General features: G+C 41.6%; 1 pseudogene; it reads left to right on the top strand.

Moving 5' to 3' along the window:
- On the top strand, nucleotides 1,009-14,662 carry LOC109234726 (annotated as a pseudogene).

The raw sequence follows: 23,301 nt of genomic DNA, 5'->3' as shown, positions 1-23,301 counted from the left end.
AAGCTGAATGCTATGTGTTTTGATTGTTGTAATCTAAACAAAATGCTATATGCAAGAATATATCTATATTTATTGCTTTTCTTTGATGTCTAACTTCTCACTCATTTCCCTAAATTTATTGGTTATTATAAAATTGAAAAATCTAGCAATAATTTTGGCCCAAGTCGTGACTTATACCAATGTTTTCTGTTTGCAGGGACTTAATTCTTGACTTATACCAATTTATGACTATAATTTGCTTACATGTAATTTTTTTTGTAGACATGACTCGAGGGAGAGGCAGAGATAGCATAGCTCGTGGAGGCAAGTTCTCAGTTAGGGGTAGGGGTAATTCTGCTGTTCGTGCAAATATGCCTTCTGTTCCCATTCCCATAATTACTCATCAACAAGGTGGTACGAGTTCTTTAGGTGGGTGAAATCACATAAACCAAGTACAAACATTAGCTCGTAACAGTACGACACTCGTTCAAACATCAGGTCATGGTAGTACCCCAACTATCCATTCTGAATAATCTCCTAATACACCTGATCAGAGTAACCCAATAGGTGAGGGCATATCTACTCAAAGCAACACAATCGACGAAGGTGAGTGCACCAGTAGTCGCGGGCAGCGGACACTTGTTACTCTTGCTCCTACAGGGTTAGTCCATATTTTTACTATTATTTTTTATATACAAATTTTGATTTATGATACCCCTTCAACTATTGTCTTCAATTTTTTCCAGGTTAGAACCTAGTGGATTATGCTTGAAGAAAATATTTAAATCTTTCAAGCATGAACTTGATCCCAATGAAATCAATTGAAAAAGTGTCTCTGTCGAGATAAAAAACTTTAATTGGGGAGAATTCAAGGTATAATTCTCATTATATAATGAATTTAAGAAGTGTATTAACTGTTATAAATAGGATATTAATGTTATTACTTTATAAAATTATTTTAGAAGACTTCCATTGATAGTGCAGTGAGGAGCCAATGGGAGAATTAGGCACAAAGATTTCATTTGCAAAATGAAAACTAAAAAAGTTAGGCCAAGAGGTGTTCCAGAAGAAGTGTGGGAAAGTTGGGATCAACTTTGGAAAGATCTCAAGTGTGTTGAAAAGTCAGAAATAAATGCAAAAAATCGTCGTGGCGGTAGGAGTGGAGTCTCCACCAGGACTCACACAGGCAGCTCTGTCTTCATTGGGGAGTATCACAAGAAGACTTGTAAGTATATCGCAAACTTAGCTTTGTTGCAACTCTGAACATAAAATTTCTTCTTGTTGGTGTTAAGAATTATATATTGTAAAACAGTCTCTATCAGTGGTTCCAACAATGTAGAGCCTTGTTTGTCTGCCCAGTTTGAGCTGCAGAATTGCATCACTTTTGTCAAAATTTAGGGGTATTGTGAACTGTAGGCTGCACTAGTTAAAAGATCTAGGTGGACAGTTGTTATAAGTTTCTTTGGTTTGAAACCTTCAGCTGAAACTTGTTATCCTGATCTCTGTTGAGCAGGTTTTTTCTACACTAGTTAAGGGCATTCTGCACACTGTTTTAGAAAGGATTTTCTGCACTCATTACTTCCAGTACTTGTGCAGTTGTGACTGTTGCTTCCAGTACCTGCATTAGTTTAGTGAAGTTGTGACTGTAATTCCTGCACAATATAAGTTGAATTTCCAAGGTTTGAGAATCATAAGGTTTTGCTCCAGTTTTGTTCTTGTTTGTCACCAAGTTTTGGGCATAGTATCAATCCTAGAAGATTGCAACAAGTCCATAAGATTAGAAGTTCAGAAAGATAAAAAGTTAGAAGTTTATGCCCTGTTTTCTATCTAAATTTTCTGCCCAGTTCTCTTCTTCTTTCCTGTTGTTAATCTTTCTCTTATTGTTTGTTAGTTCTCAACTAGACTAACTTTATATTAGTTCATATTGAGTTTAATTCTAGTTTCTTGTGTGCTTTGTTTATTTCATGCAAATTTTTCGTACTTTTCTCTTTTATTATCGTTGTGAATTGTTTGGTTCAAGTTCGTTTGCTTTAAATTTCTTCTGGGATCATGTCATCTTCTACTATAGTAATATTTTCATCCTTTTAAAAATAAATTATTTTTTGTATAGGCTGTTGAAAGGCTCGAGACCTAACACCAAGTGAGATACATTTGTACGTCCATAAACATGGGCATGATGGAAAATCTTTTCTTGATGAGAAAGCTCGAATCGTGCATGTAAGTCCAATATTTTATAATCTTATTTACTACAATGTAAAAAGAGATAGAATTAGTGTAATTTAGAGCGTGCTTGGACAAAAATTGTTGTGATGACCCAAAAGGTCATCACTTATTTTGGAAATAAATTCTGTGTTCCGAGGCCTTAAAATCTCCTTTTTTGTCTCACCTCAATTTGCGTGCGCAGTCCGGGCCTGTATCCGAAAAGCCATTATGTAAAAATTTGTGAAAAATGATGAATTTCGCTTTTAAAATGAATTTAGGTTGACTTTGATCAACATTTTGGGTAAACGGATTCGGACCCATGAGTTGACAGTCCCGGAGGGTCCGTAGGAAAATATGGGACTTGGGCGTATGCCCGGAATCAAATTCCGAGCTCCCAAGCCCGAGAAATAAATTTTTGAAGAAAATTATTTAACTGAAATTCTTAGAGTTTTTGGAAATTTGAATGTAATTGAATTCGATGGTATCGGGCCCCTATTTTGGTTTCGAAGCCCGGTACAAGTCTTATATGGTATTTAAGTTGAGCCTGTAAAATTTGGTAAGAAACGGACTTGAAATGACGTGAATCGGACCTTCGGTTGTTAAAATTTGAACTTAAGAGTTCATGAGATTTTTCTTTGATTTTGATGCTAAATTCATAGTTATTGGTGTTATTTTGATGATTTGATCGCACGAGCAAGTCCGTATGATGTTTTTGGACGTGCATGTTCGGTTTGGAGCCCCGAGGGCTCGGGTGAGTTTTGGATAGGCCACGGAGTGAAATTTGGACTTAGGAAATTGCTGGTGTGTTGCAGGTCTGCAGGCTTCGCAATGTGAAGATGGCTTGGGCAGGCCTTGATCGCAAATGCGACCATTTAATTGCAAATGCGGAGGGCCAGAGTCGCAAATGCGACATATGCCTCGCAAATGCGAAGCCCTCAGGAATGTTGAGTGGTCGCAAATGTGACAATTTCTTCCAAATGCGAAGAAAGCAGACTTCTGAAAGGTTCGCAATTGCGAACCCTTGTCGCAATTGCGACATCAGAGACAAGTTAATTGGCGCATTTTCAGCCATTTTTACAACCTTTTCAAAACCTAAACACCTTTAGGCGATTTTTCAGAGACAACTACTCTTCCAAATTATTTGTAAGTTAATTCTAACTCATTTCTTTCAATCTAATCCATCTTTTTACATGATTTCAACTCAAAATCAAGGGTTTTCATGGTGGAATTAGGTGTTTTGGGTAGAACTTAGGATTTTCGAATTTTTGGGATTTGGTCCTCGATTTGAGGTCCGATTTCAAAACAAATTATATATTTGAGTTAGTGGGTGAATGTGTAATCAGGTTTTGGTTCGAACCTCGGGATTTGACCATGTGGACCGAGGGTCGATTTTTGACTTTTTGGGAAAAACTTTAGAAAACCTATTTTCATGCATTAGAATTGATTCATTTAGCATTTATTGATACAGTTAAGTAACTTGTGGCTAGATACAAGCGAATTGGTGGTGGAATCAAGAGGTAAAGCGGTAGTTGTGGCTTGAATTGTGTTCGTGGCATCAGGTAAGTGTTTGGTCTAACCTTAGCTTGAGCGATTAGGAGTCGTGTCCTATTTTCTATGTGTTAGATGTTGAGTACGACGTATAGGCATGCTGACGAGTATCTATTCATTGGTGTCAAGCATGCCTGTGAGTATTATACTATGATTAATGTGACTCCATTTTGTATTGTTCATGCCTTATGTGATGATCTCTATTGCTGAACGAGGCTTGTGGAAGTAATATCGGTAATTGAACCTTGAAGAGCGTTGGCTCAAGTTGTAAAATGATTTGTGGAAGTAATATTGGTAATTGAACCTTGAAGAGCGTTGGCTCAAGTTGTAAAATGATTTGTAGAAGTATTATTGGCAATTGAACGTTATAGAGCATTGGCTCAAGTTGTGAATTGAGTTGTGAAGTAAATGTGGAAAAGAAAAGAGGTTTATGATATTGTCTCCCTTGCCGGGATGTTGTTGCTTTTAATGTTATCTCCCTTGCTGGGGTGTTATTGCTTTTGATATTGTTTCCCTTGCCGGGATATGATTGGTGTACTATTGTTCCCTTGCCGGGATTTTATTGTGATTCTATTGATTCCCTTGCCCTTATGGCTTTGTGATTGTTGTTTGGGTGAGGAAGAGTGTTAAAGCACGAAGGGTGATGTCGTGCATGATATTTTTGAGAGAGTGCTAAAGCACGAAGGGTGATGCTGTGCCGCACGATGTACCATTCCGTGCCTTTATATGAGTGATAATGCACGAAGGATCATTCCGTGCCATGATTATGTGAGGTAAAAGCACGAAGGGTGATGCCGTGCCGATTATATTGATTTTTGGTGAGGATGAGAGTAAAAGCACGAAGGGTGATGCCGTGCCGATTATATTGATTTTTGGTGAGGACGAGAGTAAAAGCACCAAGGGTGATGCCGTGCACTTTTCTTTGATTTCCTAATTTCTATTGATAATTGAGTTATGGTATTCTTTACATTTAGCTGTTAGTTTCTGTTGTTACTTGTTGTTCCCCGTAACATGTTTCCCCCTTCCTATCTTTAATTGCAAAGTTTTGCCTTTATTTTCTGCTGTACATGATTTAACTGCACAGGTTTATTTGGTAGTATGGTCTTAGCCTCGTCACTACTTCGTCGAGGTTAGGCTAGACACTTACCAGCACATGGGGTAGTTGTGCTGATACTACACTCTACACTCATTTGTGCAAATCCCGGTACTGGAGCATTCAGACCTTAGCTTTGGAGAAAAAAACCCAAAAACAGAAAGAGAAAGAAGGAAGCGTAGCTGGCACGTTGAACCATGTCTGTCAACGGTTGCTGCCTTCAGTCCATTTGGAGACCACAGGTAGTCCTGCAGGCGTCCGCAGGCCTTGGCGTCTCCTTCTATCCTTTCATTCTATTTCTTTTATGTATTTCAGATACAACGTTGTATTTATCTTTCGGACCCTTATCTGTAGTATTCCTAGACAGTCTGTGAAATTGTGACACCAGTTCTGGGTAGTTTATGTTATGGATTGGTATTGGTATCATTATTAAAATATTACATTTCAGTCTTCTGCTTATTAAATTCTTCTGTTTATATGATGTTGGTTCTTAATTGTTAAAGGATTAAAATGGGAAAAAGGTAAATAATACAAATGGCTGGCTTTCCTAGCGTTCACTAGTATGCGCCATCACGACTCCCGAGGGTTGGAAATCCGGATCGTGACAAGTTGGTATCAGAGCTCTAGGTTACTTAGGTCTCATAATTCACGGACAAGCTTAGTAGAGTCTGAGAGATCGGTACGGAGATGTCTGTATTTATCCCCCAGAGGCTACAGAGTTAGGAAAAAACTTCACATCTATTTTTTCCTGTCGTGTGACTTGATCTCTCAATGCTAATTGAACTTCTACTATGTTCTTTCGCAGATGGCGAGAACACGCGCTTCCTCCTCCACTGATCAGCAGCCCGAGCCCCCAACAGTAGCTCCCACGAGGGGTAGAGGACGAGGCCGAGGCCGTGCTAGAGGCCGAGGCAGGGGCAGAGCTCAGCCCAGAGTAGCAGCACCAGCGACGGAGCCTCAGGTTGAGTTTGATGATGAGGTTCCGGCCCAGACAGTTCCGGTGGACCCAGCTCAGTTCCTAGAGGGGTTCATTGCTACCCCAGTACTCCAGGATGCTCTGGTCCGTTTAGTAGGCCTTATGGAGAGTGTCACCCGGGCAGGCTTGCTTCCTGTAGCACCAACCGTCTCTCAAGCTGGAGGAGGAGCCCAGACTCCTGCTACTCGCACTCCGGAGCAGATGGCTCCCCAGTTTCAGACTCCAGCAGCTCAGCGAGTTGGGGTAGTTCAGGGGTATTGTGGCACAGATCGGAGAGGGGCCAGCTATGTCTGCTAATGCTTTGTGGAGATTGGACAGGTTCACCAAGCTCTTCACTACCACTTATAGCGGTGCATCTTATGAGGATCCCCAGGATTATTTAGATAGTTGTCATGAGGTTCTCAGGAACATGGAGATAGTGGAGACCAATGGGGTCGACTTCGCTGCTTTACGTTTGTCTGGATCTGCCAAGACTTGATGGAGAGATTATTGTTTGGATAGACCAGCTGGGTCACCAGCTTTGACTTGGGATTAGTTTTCCCAGCTATTTTTGGAGAAGTTTCTTCCTATCACTCAAAGAGAGAGCTATCGGAGGCAGTTTGAGCGTCTCCAGCAGGGTTCTATGACCGTTACTCAGTACGAGACCAGGTTTATTGATTTGGCCCGTCATGCTCTTTTTATACTTCCCACTGAGAGAGAGAAAGAGAGAGAGAGAGAGAGAGAGAGAGAGAGAGAGAGAGAGAGAGAGAGAGAGAGAGAGAGAGAGAGGGGAGGTTCATTGATGGACTCATTCAACCTATTCGACTTCAGATGGCCAAGGAGACAGAAGCGAGATTTCCTTTCAGGATGCGGCCAATGTGGCCAGGAGGGTTGAGATGGTTATCACAGGGGGTGGTCTGGGGTCTGACAAGAGCCTCAGCATTCAGGCAAATTCAGTGGTGCCTCGTCTGGAGGCAGGGATTCTTTTGGTAGAGGCCATCCTCCTAGGCCTTTTCAGTCAGCACTTCAGGTTTCTCACGATGCTTCAGCTGGTCGTGGTTCTCATATGCTGTATTCTGATCAGCAGTCCTATAGTGCACCACCAGCTCCTGTCAGTGCACCGCCGCTCCAGAGTTTTCGGGGTGGTCATTCAGGTCGTCAGGGTCAGCAATTTCAGCAACCGAGGGCTTGTTATACTTGTAGAAATACGGGGCATATTGCTAGATTTTGCCCTCGAGCATCGAGCAGCTCTCGGCATCAGGGTTCCCGTGCCATGTTTCAGGCACCGAGTGTTCCACAGCCTGCTCAGCCAGCTAGAGGTGGAGGTAGAGATATTAGAGGTAGAGATCAGGCTGCTAGAGGTGGAGGCCAGCCAGCAGCAGGCCATCCCAGAGGTGTAGTTGAGAGTGGTGGGGCCCAGCCCCGATGTTATGCTCTTCCAACCAGGCCTGAGGCTGGGACATCCGATGCAGTTATCACCGGTACTATTCTGGTTTGTAGTAGAGATGCTTTAGTTCTATTTGATCATGGATCTACATACTCCTATGTGTCATGATATTTTGCACTGTATCTGGTCATGCCTAGTGATTCCTTGAGTGCTCCTGTATGTGTGTCTACACCGGTGGGTGATTTTATTGTGGTAGATCGTGTCCATCGTTCCTGTATAGTTGTGATTGGGGGTTTTGAGACCCGAGTAGATTTCTTACTTTTGGATATGGTTGATTTTGATGTCATATTGGGGATGGACTCGTTATCACCTTACCACGCTATCTTGGACTGTCATGCCAAGACTGTGACCTTAGCCTTGCCGGGGTTGCCTTGTTTAGAGTGGAGAGGGACTCCTGGTTATTCTACCCGTCGTGTTATCTCATATATGAAGGCTCGCCGTATGGTCGAGAAGGGGTGTTGGCCTATTTGGCATATGTTCGTGATTCTAGTGCCGAGGTTCCTTTAATAGATTATGTTCCTGTTGTTCGTGAGTTTCCTGAGGTTTTCCCTTCAGACCTGCCGGGTATGCCACCCGATAGGGATATTGATTTTTACATTGATTTGGCTCCGGGTACTCAGCCCATTTCTATTCTGCCGTATCGTATGGCCCCGCCTAAGTTGAAAGAATTGAAGGAGCAGTTTCAAGACTTGCTTGACAAGGGCTTTATTTGGCCTAGTGTCTCGCCTTGGGGTGCGCCGGTGTTGTTTGTTAAGAAGAAGGATGGATCGATGAGGATGTGCATAGATTACCGGCAGTTGAACAAGGTTACAATCAAGAATAAGTATCCACTGCCGAGGATTGATGATTTGTTTGATCAGCTTCAGGGTGCCAAAGTATTTTCGAAGATTGACTTGAGATCTGGCTACAATCAGTTGAGGATTAGCGCATCCGATGTCCCTAAGACAACTTTCTGCACTCGGTACGGGCACTATGAGTTCTTGGTGATGTCATTCGGGTTGACAAATGCCCCAGCAGCTTTCATGGATTTGATGAACCGAGTGTTCAGGCCTTATTTGGATTCCTTCGTGATTGTCTTCATTGACGATATTTTGATCTATTCCTGCAGCCGGGAGGAGCACGAGCAGCATCTCCGTGTCGTTCTTCAGACTCTGAGTGATAGTCAGTTGTATGCTAAGTTTTTGAAGTGCGAGTTCTAGTTGAGTTCAGTTGCATTCTTGGGTCACGTTGTTTCAGGAGAGGGTATTCAAGTGGATTCGAAGAAGATAGAGGCAGTCAAGAACAGGCCTCGACCCACATCAGCTACAAAGATTCGGAGTATCTTGGGTTTGGCAGGCTATTACCATCGGTTTGTGGAGGGGTTTTCATCTATTGCAGCCCCGATGACCAAGTTGACCTAGAAGGGTGCCCAGTTCAGGTGGTCGGACGAGTGTGAGGCGAGCTTTCAGAAGCTCAAGACTGTCTTGACTACGACGCCAGTGTTGGTTTTGCTACAGGTTCAGGGCCGTATTCAGTTTATTGTGATGCATCTCGTATTGGACTTGGTGCGGTGTTAATGCAGGATGCCAAGGTCATTGCTTATGCTTCGCGACAGTTGAAGATTCATGAGAAAAATTACCCAGTTCATGATTTGGAGTTAGCAGCCATTGTTCACGCGCTGAAGATTTGGAGGCACTATCTGTATGGCGTGTCCTGTGAGGTGTTCACGAATCACAAGAGTCTGCAGTATTTGTTCAAGCAGAAGGAACTAAATTTGAGGCAGAGGATGTGGTTGGAGCTGTTGAAAGACTATGATATCACCATCTTATATCATCCGGGGAAGGCCAATGTGGTGGCCGATGCTTTGAGTAGAAAGTCAGCCAGTATGGGCAGTCTTGCGTATATTTCAGTCGGTGAGAGACCGCTTGCTTTGGATGTTCAGGCTTTGGCCAATCACTTTGTGAGTTTGGATGTCTCTGAGCCCAGCCGTGTGTTAGCTTGCACAGTCGCTCGTTCTTCATTATTGGAGCGTATTCAAGATTGGCAGTATGATGATCCCCATTGTGTGTTCTTAGGGACACAGTACGGCACGGAGATTCCAAACAGGTTACAGTTGGAGATGATGGAGTATTGATGCTGCAGGGTCGAGTTTGTATGCCTAATGTGGATGGACTTCGAGAGTTGATTTTAGAGGCCCATAGTTCCCGGTACTTTATTCATCCGGGCCGCCAAGATGTATCAGGATTTGCGGCAGAATTATTGGTGGAGGAGGATGAAGAAGGATATTGTTGCGTATGTGGCTCGGTGTTTGAATTGTCAGCAGGTAAAGTACGAGCACCAGAGACCTGGTGGTTTCTTTTAGAGGATTGAGCTTCCCGAATGGAAGTGGGAGCGTATCACTATGGACTTTGTTGTTGGACTCCCATGGACTCAGAGGAAGTTTGATGCAGTGTGGGTTATTGTTGATATGCTGACCAAGTCAGCGCATTTCATTCCATTGGCAGTCTCTTATTCTTCTGAGAGGTTAGCTGAGATCTATATCCGGGAGATTTTTCGTCTTCATGGTGTGCCCGTGTCTATCATTTCTGATCGAAGTACGCAGTTTGCCTCGCATTTCTGGCAGGTAGTTCAGCGTGAGTTGGGCACACGGGTCGAGTTGAGCACAACATTTCATCCTCAGTTGGACGGGCAGTCTGAGCGTACTATTCAGATTTTGGAAGATATGCTCCGAGCTTGTGTTATTGACTTTGGAGGCTCGTGGGATCAGTTTTTGCCTTTAGCAGAGTTTGCCTACAACAACAGTTACCAGTCGAGCATTCAGATGGCTCCCTATGAGGCTTTATATGGTAGGCGGTGTCACTCACTGGTTGGATGGTTTGAGCCGGGAGAGGCTCGGTTGTTGGGTACGGATCTAGTACAAGATGCCTTGGACAAGGTCAGGATTATTCAGGATAAGCTTCGTACAGCTTAGTCCAGGCAAAAGAGTTATGCCGACCATAAGGTTCACGATGTGGCATTCATGGTCGGCGAGCGGGTGTTACTTCGGGTGTCGCCTATGAAGGGCGTGATGAGATTTGGGAAGAGGGGTAAGCTTAGCCCTAGGTTCATTGGCCCATTTCAGATTCTTGATCGAGTAGGAGAGGTGACTTACAGACTTGCGTTGCCACCGAGTTTATCAATCGTGCACCCAGTATTTCATGTGTCCATGCTTCAGAAGTATCACGGCGATCCATCCCACGTGTTAGATTTCAGCACTGTCCAGTTGGACAAGGACTTGTCCTATGAGAAGGAGCCGGTAGCTATTCTAGACCGGCAGGTTCGTAAGTTGTGATCGAAGAGTTTCCCTTCTGTTAGTTTTCAGTGGAGAGGTCAGCCTGCTGAGGCATCGGCCTGGGAGTCCGAATCCGAGATGCGGAGCCGATATCCCCATCTTTTCTCCGACTTAGGTACTTCCTTCTTATGTCCGTTCGAGGATGAACGGTTGTTTTAGAGGTGGAGAATGTGATGACCTAGAAGGTCATCACTTGTTTTGGAAATAAATTTTGTGTTCCGAGGCCTTTAAACCTCCTTTTTGTTTTACCTCGATTTGCGTGCACAGTCCGGGCGTGTATCCGGAAAGCCATTATGTGAAAATCTATAAAAAATGATGAATTTTGCTTTTAAAATGAATTTAGGTTGACTTCGGTCAACATCTTAGGTAAACGCACCCGGACCCGTGAGTTGACGGTCCCGGAGGGTCCGTAAGAAAATATGGCACTTGGGCATATGTCCGTAATCGAATTCCGAGGTCCCAAGCTCGAGAAATGAATTTTTGAAGAAAATTGTTTAACTGAAATTCGTAGAGTTTTTGGAAAGTTGAATGTAATTGAATTCGATGATACCGGGCCTGTATTTTGGTTCCGGGGCTGGGTACAGGTCTTTTATGGTATTTAAGTTGAGCCTGTAAAATTTGGTAAGAAACGAACTTGAAATGGCGTGAATCGGACCTTCGGTTGTTAAAATTTGAACTTAAGAGTTCATGAGATTTTTCTTTGATTTTGATGCTAAATTCATAGTTATTGATGTTATTTTGATTATTTGATCGCACGAGAAAGCCCGTATGATGTTCTTCGACTTGCGTGCATGTTTGGTTTGGAGCCCCGAGGACTCGGGTGAGTTTTGGATAGGCCACGGAGTGAAATTTGGACTTAGGAAATTGCTGGTGTGTTGCAGGTCTGCAGGCTTCGCAATTGCGAAGCCTGGCTCGCAAATGCGAAGATTTGATCGCAAACGCGAAGATGGCCTGGGCAGGTCTTGATCGCAAATTCGGAGGGCTAGAGTCGCAAATGTGAAGCCCTCAGGAAAGTTGAGTGGTCGTAAATGCAATAATTTTTTCGCAAATGAGAAGAAAGCAGACTTCTGAAGGGTTTGCAATTGCGAAATCAAAGACCAGTTAATTGAGACTTAGATGCATTTTCAACCATTTTTACAACCTTTTCAAAACTTAAACACCTTTAGGCGAATTTTCAAAGACAACTACTCTTCCAAAGCATTTGTAAATCAATTCTAACTCATTTCTTTCAATCTAATCCATCTTTTTACATGATTTCAACTCAAAATCAAGGGTTTTCATGGGGGTAATTGGGTGTTTTGGGTAGAACTTCGGATTTTTGAGTTTTGGGGATTTGAACCTCGATTCGAGGTCCGATTTCAAAAACAAATTATATATTTGAGTTTGTGGGTGAATGGGTAATCGTGTTTTGGTTCGAACCTCGGGTTTTAACCATGTGGGCCCGGAGTCGATTTTTGACTTTTTGGGAAAAACTTTAGAAAACCTATTTTCATGCATTAGAATTGATTCATTTAGCATTTATTGATATAATTAAGTAACTTGTGGCTAGATACAAGCGAATTGGTGGTGGAATCAAGAGGTAAAGCGGTAGTTGAGGCTTGAATTGTGTTCTTGGCATCGAGGTAAGTGTTTGGTCTAACCTTAGCTTGAGGGATTAGGAGTGGTGTCCTATTTGCTATGTGTTAGATGTTGAGTACGATGTATAGGCATGGTGACGAGTATCTATACGTTGGTGTCAAGTATGCCCGTGAGTATTATACTATGATTAATGTGACTCCGTTTTGTATTGTTCATGCCTTATGTGATGATCTCTATTGTTGAACGAGGCTTGTGGAAGTAATATTGGTAATTGAACCTTGAAGAGCGTTGGCTCAAGTTGTATAATGATTTACGGAAATAATATTGGTAACTAAACCTTGAAGAGCGTTGGCTCAAGTTGTAAAATGATTTGTGGAAGTAATATTGGTAATTGAACCTTGAAGAGTGTTGGCTCAAGTTGTAAAATGATTTGTGGAAGTATTATTGGCAATTGAACGTTATAGAGCATTGGCTCAAGTTGTGAATTGAGTTGTGAAATAAATGTGGAAAACATAAGAGGTTTATGATATTGTCTCCCTTGCCGGAATGTTGTTGTTTTTAATGTTATCTCCCTTATCGGGATGTTATCGCTTTTGATATTGTTTCCCTTGCCGGGATATGATTGTTGTACTATTGTTCCCTTGTCTGGATTTTATTGTGATTCTATTGATTCCCTTGCCCTTATTGCTTTGTGATTGTTGTTTGGGTGAGGAAGAGTGATAAGCACGAAGGGTGATGTCGTGCATGATATTTGTGAGAGAGTATCAAAGCACGAAGGGTGATGCCGTGCCGCATGATGTACCATTCCGTGCCTTTATATGAGTGATAATGCACGAAGGATCATTCCGTGCCATGATTATGTGAGGTAAAAGCACGAAGGGTGATAACGTGCCGATTATATTGATTTTTGGTGAGGACGAGAGTAAATGCACGAAGGGTGATGCCGTACACTGTTCTTTGATTTCCTGATTTCTATTGATAATTGAGTTATGGTGTTCTTTACATTTAACTGTTACTTTCTGTTGTTATTTGTTGTTCCGCGAAGCATGTTTCCCCTTTGCCATCTTTAATTGTAAAGTTTTGCCTTTATTTTTCGCTGTACATGATTTAACTGCACAAGTTTATTTGGTAGTCTGGTCCTAGCCTCGTCACTACTTCGCCAAGGTTAGGCTATGCACTTACCAGCACATGGGGTCGGTTGTGCTGATACTACACTCTGCACTCTTTTGTGCAGATCCCGGTACTGGAGCACGCGGACCTTAGCTTTGGGTTGCTGCCTTCAGTCCATTTGGAGACGCGAGGTAGTCCTGCAGGCGTCCGCAGGCCTTGGCGTCTCCTTCTATCCTTTCATTCTGTTTCTTTTATGTATTTCAGAGACAACGTTGTATTTATCTTTCGGACCCTTATTTGTAGTATTCATAGGCAGTCTGTGAAATTGTTATACCAGTTTTGGGTAGTTTATGTTATGGATTGGTATTGGTATCATTATTAAAATATTACATTTCAGTCTTCCGCTTATTAAATTTCGCTATTTATATGATGTTGGTTCTTAATTGTTAAAGGATTAAAATGGGAAAAAGGTAAATAATACAAATGGTTGGTTTTCCTAGCTTTCACTAGTAGACGCCATCACGACTCCCGAGGGTGGGAAATCCGGGTCGTGACAATTGTGTTTTCAGAAAATGCTGATGCTGATTGTTCTGTATGATGCTTTGTGTTTTCTGAATTAGTGTTGTCAGAATTAGTGTAGAATTAAATAGAATTGTGTTTTCTGAATTAGTGTATAGATAGCTGCTGAACCCTTTTGGAAAGGTCATTGTACTCCTGAAGAGGCCATGGAAAAAAAATCAAGTCATACAACTTCATGCATTATTTCCGTGCAACACCACAAAAGAATCTTAAAAATATGAAGTATAAACAGTTGTATTTCATGACCAATTCCAAGTCTGAGAGATCGCCAACTAGAAGCTTCTTTTTATATATGTTCTGAAAAACATTTTATAAGGAACCCCATGAACAATAGCAGCAGTATCGTCACATCTGAATAACTGAACAGTCATTGCAACCAATTTTCTTATGTAATATATTGGTTTATGTTAGATATATTGCCGAGTTACATTTTATTATGTAAAGACCAGATAAGCCATATGTGTTATAGTATCATATAATATTTTGTTGGGACTTGTCCTCCAATAATTTTGTCTAGTATGAAAAGTATCCTCTCTGTTGGTTAATTAAATGCTCAACATTCTTGACTATTTTAATTTCACTACTTATTACACCTCTTTTACAGGAAAGGTATCAGAAAATATTACAGGAACAAACACAAACTCAATCTGATATTGATCAATGTAAAGCATATTATGAAGCCGCCTGGAGGGGAAAAGAAGAGAAGAGTATATGGTTTTGGATCTCAAGCAAAATGCTACTGGACCGAATCTTCGTGGCTCTTCGAGATCAGATGCTTCATCATCAATATCACCTTCGAGTGATCAATCAGCATCAAACCTGGATGAGTTAGTGATGCGTTTGATTCCTGCACTAACATAGCACATAGTTCCTCTGCTAACTGATCATATGCTTCTAGTATTGACTGGGCGGGTGCGTGAAATGATTTCGTCACCCATACTGACTTCTACTGACCACCCATCAGATGTGGTACCAACATTTCATACTCCTACTACTGCTACTGTTCATGGGGTTCATCCATCGGTTTCAGATGATGATCTTAAACCCTAAGCCTCGTATTCGGAAGCTTTTTGGTTAGAACTTTATTGTTGGTGTTAGGGATCATTCTAACTGAATCGTATTAGCTATATGCATTTTGATATCATTTTTTACGTTGAAGTATGTTAATTTATATGAATTTTAGTTATTATTAAGGATATCTAATAATTTACATACAAAGTGCATGAGCAGAGAAAATTTAAAATGTTAATAAAAAAGATCTAAAAGGGAAAAATATTGCGACAGATTGCGACGGCTATTTTTTGTATAAATATATAAAAATAACATAGCGACAGATTGCAACAGACGATTTTGGTCGCCAAATGCAAAGCTGAAATGACTCTCAAAATATTGGCGACAGATTCGCGACCGACTTTCTGTCGCAAAAGTATACCAACGATAAAATGCATTGTCAATTTAGCGACAAAATTTTCTAATATAGTAACAGAAATTCTGTCGCTAACTGTAGCAGCAGACAGTGTTCGTCGCTAGAACGTAGCTAATACTGCGACGCATTCCATTTTTCCGTCACGAAGAGCTTCGCAACGAGCAAATCAACAAAAAATGGTAATCCGTCGCTAATCCTGCTTAGCGACGGAAAAAGGCTCTTTAGCGATGGATTTCGTTCGTCGTTAATTGTTGTTCTTTTTGTAATATAGCTGCCCGGTGACTGCAATCCTGCTTTCTTGTTCTCTATATTCCCCGTAGTTGTATTTTGGATTTTTCCAAGACTATGTTAGTCTTGTTGATAGTTTGTAGTAGTGGCTCATGACTCAGTGTCACCCCGATGTTTGGGGCTTTACTTTCCGCATTCCTATTTTTGAGTTTATCTTTTGTTTTCTTTTATGAAATTCTGCTAAATATGATGTCTTTTGGCATAGCTTTTAATGAATTATTGTAGTATTGTGGAATTCGGCTAGCCTAGTACTATTAATAGGCACCATCACGACAGGTTTGAGTTTAGGGTCGTGACAACTGACCACCTCGCTGAACCTAGCACCTGATGCAATCTCCTGAGTCATGACAAAGCGCAGTCTATAGTTTAGGCCATTAATGAACCTCCTAATCATCTCCTCTCTATGGGAATCAACCAGATCGCACGACGAGCCAACTCTGATAATATCATCTCATACTGGGTCACGAACATACTCTCTTGGCGTAGCTCTTCAAACTGCCTATGCAACTCCTCCCTATGGGTCTGGGGAACAAACTTGTCCAAGAAGCTAACGGAGAACTAGTGCCAGGTAAGTGGTGCAGCACCGATTGGCCTGCTTAACTCATAAGCCTCCCACCATCTGAGGGCTGTCCCCGACAGCTGAAAAGTAGTAAATGAGACTCTCCACTAGTCTCCAGAATACCCGCCGTGCGAAGGATCCACTGGCATCGATCTATGAAATCCTGAGCATGCTCCGACTCAGCCCTATAGAATATTGGAGGATTGAGACTCCCAAATTGCTCTAGACTCTTCTTCTACTCTTCACTTATCGATGGACCAACCGGGGCCTGGTCGCTGCAACGGGCTGGGCTAGTAGTACCCCTAGTGTCTGAAGTCCCTGAACCAGCTGCTCTGAAGTACAGGCGGCGGGAGTCTGAGCACCTCCCCCGCACTGAAAAGTGGTTGGCGTGGCCGGCATTGAAACCGCCTAAGCAAGGCTAGTGCATACAGTCAATATCTAAGCTAGAGCCTCTTGAAGGCCTGGAATCACAATGGGCAAAGTTGGTGCCTGAGCTGGTCCTACCGGCTCAACAATATCTGGGATCTTCTCCTGAGCTGGAGCAATTGATGGGTCTACAGGTGCTGCTCTAGCTAATGTACGAGTTGCACCTCGGCCTCTATCATAGCCCCGGACTCTCATGGTCGTAACTGGTGGTAGTGGTGGTCGTCCGCCCTATCTGGTAGCGCGTGTCTGCACCATCTGTAAAAGAATGGAATAACAGAAGTTTAGTTCCCGGAATCAATAAATTCGCGCGACAAGAATACAATAAAGTGAAGTTTTCCTAAGGGTTCGATAGCCTCTTGAAGATAAGTTCTGATGTCTTTGTACCGATCCGCAAGAGTCTACTAAATCTGCTCAAGACTCGTGAGACCTATGTAACCTAGGCTCTGATACCAACTTGTCACAACCCAAAACCCAACATGTCGCGATGGCGGGTCTCAATTGTACCTAAGTTATGCAAAAACTTGTTCAAATCTACTTGGCAACACGGCATACACATAGAAATCAGTTAACCCATCCCAATTTGGCAAGCTTTATCAACTTACCCAGTACAAAACTACCCCACATGGATACAGTGATGGAATATAATAACAAATGGCCTAAAAAGAAGCTAAAAAGGAGCAATAATTCAAAAATTAAATTGAAATGAAACCTAACATGAAATGAAGCATACCAAATGGTGTAAATGTGCAAAGATCGTAGTGGGTGCAAATGGTGGTGTGTGTTTGAAAGTTCTAAATCCTCAGAGCAACAGTAATTTTTCAAGAGAGTGAAAAGTGTAAAATGAGGCCTTAAGTTCTATTTATACTCAGAGAAAATGGACGGGTAAAAGACGAGTGCGCCCGCACAACTACAAGTGCGGGCCGCACTCTACTACCTGGCCTTCAAAGGTCTATCACTTTTGTGCGTTCCGCACAGTTAAAAGTGCGGAAACACAATTCTCCAGAGGTCCGCACATTTATCCCGCACTGATAGGTGAAAAGTTCAGACAACCTTTCATTTGACACTTGAGTTTGCTCAAGCAAGTGCACTCCGCAGTTGAAATCTGCGGCCGCACAAAGTATCATGCAGTGGCATCCTTTTCTGTGGCCACACAAAGAAATAGTGCAGTTCGCATTTCTTATTTTGTTGACACAACCCTACCATTTTTCATCTAACACTCATCCCTGCAGCACGTTTTAATCAAATAATAAACAACAAATAACATCTAACTAAAAAGAGAAAAGGAAACGAACTTGGGTTGCCTCACAAGAAGCGCCTTATTTAACGTCGCGGCACGACGCAATGTCAAATCATCCTCAAGAGAATATCGTCACCACGTGGCTCTCTCCAATATTTCCTAGGTAGTGCATCACCCGGTAACCATTGATTCTAAATATTACATTGTTCTTGTTCTTCAAGTCCAATGCACCGAAGGGTGTCACACCAACAATTTCAAACGGACCACTCCAATTGGACTTAAGCTTCCCGGAAAACATCCTCAACCTTGAGTTAAACAACAACACTAGATCACTGGCCTTGAACTCTTTGTTCCAATGTATTTGTCGTGAAGATATTTCATCTTTTCTTTGTACAAGGATGAACTCTCATAAGCATGATACCGGAACTCATCCAATTCATTCAAGTGTGTAGCCCGCAAGTTAGCGGCTACATCCCAATCAAAATTCAATTTCTTCAATTCCCACATTGCCTTGTGCTTTAGTTCCACAAGAAGATGACAAGCTTTTCCGAACACTAACCGGTATGTAGACATTCAGATAGGTGTTTTGTAAGTCGTCTGATATGCCCTTAGTGCATCATCAAGCTTCTTGGACCAATCCGTCCAATTTGCATTCACCATTTTAGAAAAGATACTCTTTATCTCCCGTTTGGAGACTTTCACTTGAACACTAGCATGTGGGTGATAGAGAGTCGTGAATTCGACCATGCAAAACAGTCAACGTTAGATTTAAGAAAATCCATAATTTTTAACCTAAGTTCGCGACTCAACCCTGTTCCTAAATGAAATTTTCTTTCTTAAAATTCTTCAAATAAGGCAACTTGTTCGAGCTCTTCTGTGATTGACTTGGTCGCATCTGTCTCCTCCAGTACCTAAAAAGACCTCTGTACCTGATATAATTTTGATGACTCCTCGTCTTTATCATCTTCAATTAAGATAGAAGAAGGCATTGGTTCCTATAATTGCTATTTGCTCGTTTCTTTGTCCTTCCTATTGAAAACGGTTACTAAATTCATCTCCCTTGCAACCGGTTGGTCTCCTCTAATCTGCTTGATCTCTTCTAGTGTTGGAAATTTTAACAGTTGATGGCAGGTTGAGGGCACAGTCTTCATTTCATGTATTCATGGCCTTCCAAGGATTACTTATAGCCCATATCGCCATCTACCACTTCGAACAGGGTGGTCTTCGTTACTCCTTCGACATGTGTGGGCAGCAAAATTTCTACTCAGTTTGTGATACTTGTTATGTTGAACCCGACCAAAAGATTTGTTGCCAGAATTATGTTTCTAATCAGCTTCGCTTGCTCCAAAACTCTCCATTATATGATGTTGGCTAAGCTAACTGGATCCTCCGACACACATTTAATTTTAAAATCTAAATCATTAACAGAAATTACCAAAGCATCGTTCTAAGATCTCTAGGATCCTCCTTCCATGAGTCACCGATATCTTCGTTTTCTTTCTTGTCAAAAATGTCAACCCATTTACTTTATCTCCTCCAAAGATCATGTTGATTGTCATCCAAGGGGACCCTGCTGCTAGCTTTGGTGGTTTTGTATTATCCCGATTTCACCCATAGTTGTTCTTAGCGCGGTAGCTTAAAAACTCTTTGAGGTGACCATTCTTCAATAATGTTTCCACCTCTTCACGAAGATGTCGGCAGTCCCCAGTCCTATGGCCATGAGTACCATGGAATTCACATCATAGCTTAGGATCCCTTTGGCTAGGATCCGATCGGATTCGTTTTAGGAACTTAGCTTCTTTAATATTCCTCATTGTCGACACCAATTCTACCAGACAGATGTTAAAATTGTAGTAGAATAATGTAGGATATGTCGAATCTCGAGATCCCTACGTCTCTTTCTCCTGCAACGATTTGTTATTTTGACCACGGTCCAACCTTCTACCGAAAGTGAACCTTTCCGATGGCTGAAAACCTTTATTTCCACGCGCATCGCTCCTCTCGTAAGGTTGAAAACGACTTCTAGAGGACCTACGATAAGCATCTAAATCATTTTAAACATATCTTGAGTCCGATCACGATTCCGCCTTTGTAAGACACCGAAGAACCAAGTTGATCATCTTCTATTCTTATTTTTGACTCGTAGCGATTGTGAATATCTGCCCATATAGTTGCCTGAAATTCGAGCAAGCTTTCCTTCAAATTCCAGGAGGTATCGGAGCTCATCGGGTTGAGACCCTTTGTAAATTCCTCTGCTTCCCACTCATTCAGAATCACTTGTAACATCATCTTTTCTTTCTAGAATCGGATCATGAACTCTCACAATAGTTCAGATTCTCCTTGGGATATTTTGAATATATCCGCCTTCCTTGTCTGGACATTTCTTTCTCCAACATGAGCTTTCATAAACGGATTTGCAAGCATTTAAAAAGAATCGATAGAATGCTTAGGTTATAGAGAATACCAAGTTAAAGCACCCTTCGTCAAGGTTTCGCCAAACTGCTTCAACAAAACAGATTCGATCTCTTGCTGGGCCATGTCATTTACCTTTACTGTTGTTTCGTAAGTCATGATGTGTTACTGTGGATCTAAAGTCCCGTCATATTTAGTATATCTAGCATCTTAAACCTTTTTGGGATCAACTCTGGAGCGACACTTGGTTTAAACGACATCTGCGTATACTTCTTGGAATTTGGTCCCTTTAACACCGGCAGCGCTCTCGGAATCTGATCCATCCGAGCATGAAATTCCTTTGCATTCTCATTCATTCGTTCATTCATTTCTCTCATGAATCTCATGAGCTCATACTTGAAAGAGTCATTAAGTTGTTGTTCCCAGATCCACTATCAATACCTCCTGCCTCGTCGAAACCGGTCTCCTCCTTTGGAGTGTCGTTATTGGTTCTTTGAACTATTTAATTTGCGAGTACACTGGGAGAAATCGGAGCCCTTCCATTAGCATTATTTGAAGCACCAGATAACCTACTTCAAATCTATCATCACCTTATCTTGCCTTTAGAGGTGATCCATAATCGCTTTTTGTTGTTCTCACAAGATTTTGATCATTTCAACGTGTTTATTATTAGCATCATCAAGAGTTTGGCCCCTCATATATAGGGGATACTGCCCTTTGCATACGGGGGTCGCTTCATCTACTTCATTGCGAATTTCGTTGGTTGAATCATCACGCTGGAACACATCTTCCTGTTTATTGTGTGCTCCAATATTATACACATTATTGACATCATTAGCCGACATACCTGATTTTTCTTTTAGTAAGAAAGGAATCACAATTTGTTAGTAACAAAAGAATGGATCAAATCAATTACACAATTATCTATGCCATATAGTTGGCACCAAACCGTTTACCTGTAAAACAATACAGTTGAATTTGTAACATGGTTTATAGATAAGTGAATTGATTTAACCCAAAAATATGAAGTAAATAAGAACAAAAATAAGATTATGAAACAAAATTAAAGGAAATATGAGCCTAGCTAAATGTTTAGGTTTCCTGATAGCAGTGGCAAGAACAAAATTAAGATTCAAGTAAACAAAGAAGCTCTATTGAATGAGGGCAAATTATAGCTTTTTCGTACAGAATTTTTCGTCTCTACAAATGGTGCTAGTTCCCTTATTTATAGCTTATTTAGGAAGACAAGATCTCCAAATCAAGCTCCTCTTGAATGTTAATAAAACCGTCATTGGTGGGTGCATAACGGTTGGCTATAAATGCAGATATTCTTTGTAGCGGTTCTTCATTAAATGCTATTCGATGTCATAGTTTGAATCTTTGTTAACAGTTACTCTGTCTTTGGGATTGTCACGATCCAAAACCAATCGGTCGTGGTGGCGCATATCGTAGTACTAGGCAAGCCGACTACTCAGACATTTCCAACACTCTAAATCTTTGAAATATAATAAAACAATTTAATAAAAGAAAATCTTTTAAAACGGAATAGGAAATTATAACTTGATACTTAATTTCTTCCCAAAATCGAGGTTGTCACTCAGTACATGAGCATCAATAATAAGACATAGTTTGGTAAACTGTCTAGAAAAGTAAAACTGAATAATAACTGAAAGATAAGGGAGGAGAGTCAAGGTCTGCAGACGCCATGAAACTACCTCGATAATCTCTAAAAGGTCTGGACACCGCAAATCAGCAACTGCCGTGACCGGAAGCACCTGGATCTGCACACGAGGTGCAAGGTGTAGCGTGAGTACAACCAACTCAATAAGTAATAAATCTAACCTTTGGACTGAAAGTAGTGACGAGTCCATTTATTATTGTCCATTATCAACATCTTTAATAGCACGGTAAGTTACAGAAAATATGACGGTGATATTTCACAATTTATTGTCTACAAGTGAAGGTACAAGAATTTAGACATGCTTTTAGATTTTGTGACAAAACTTAACACATAAAAGAACACGTCCAGCCCAGGACAGATCCAGCCCGAATGCAAGTAAACTAGGGCAGATCCAGCCCATATGCAAATAAACAATAGCAGATCCAGCCCAAATGTAAATACCTGCTAGCAATGCGCCCGTTGTGGATGTGCAGACTCTGGAGGGGCCGATTCATCCCAAGTGCTATAATAAGCCAAGTCCTAGCATGAATCAATAAAACATGTTGCGGTGTACAATCCGATCCCATAAATACCACGAACAATAAACCCCCAGCCTTACTCAGTCCATAATCTCTCCAGTCTCTTGGGCTTACTAGAATCAGGATAATCAGCCCAAACAATGATGATATGATGTGTCAAGTAATAACAACAATATGCAAGTAATAACTGTGACTAATTACAAATTGAAAAATTAAGCAATTATTTAACAACAAAGAACGACCACTGTGGGTCCCTATAGTACCACCACATAGCCTAACCAGCGTTTCTAATATGACCGACAGATCAATAGCTCTAACACATGGTAAAAATATGGGTAACAACAAGATTTAACAATTATTCAGTTCCATGGAATCGACCAAGTAACAATTCTTATGGTGCATGCCTACATGTCCATCACCTAGCACATGCGTCACCTCAACACCAATAACATGACACAAAATTCGGGGTTTCAAACCCTTAGAACCAAGTTTAGAAATGTTACTTACCTCAAGCTGTGCAAATCCCTACTCCGACAAGCCTTTACCTCACGAAACGACCTCCAAATACCTCGAATCTAGCCACAAACAATTCGATACAATCAACACAAGCTAAAGGTGTCACGACCCCAACCGGTGAGCTGCGACGGGCACCCGATACTTTACTCAACCGAGTACCAATGTAACATATCTTTCTTATTACATCACCGTAGATAGGTGGATCAGAAGGCGCGTCATGATACAACCAGAGTAAACATGAGGGAATACCCGACATAGAGCGACCCAACCTGATATAGAAACCTATACCTGTGACATACGGGCCTATAAGACCAACGTGATCCATTTTATAATTTAAACATAGGCCGACAAGGCCATACAAATATCTGTACACATGACATCTGTCTACAAGCCTCTAATAGCACATACTTATCATAAAGGTCGGGACTGACCCCGCC

The sequence above is a fragment of the Nicotiana attenuata genome, chromosome 11 (assembly GCF_001879085.1).
Source record: "Nicotiana attenuata strain UT chromosome 11, NIATTr2, whole genome shotgun sequence".
In the NCBI taxonomy this organism is placed as follows: Eukaryota; Viridiplantae; Streptophyta; class Magnoliopsida; order Solanales; family Solanaceae; genus Nicotiana; species Nicotiana attenuata.
Note: the sequence above shows the minus strand (reverse complement) of the source record. Positions and strands in the feature narration are given on the sequence as shown.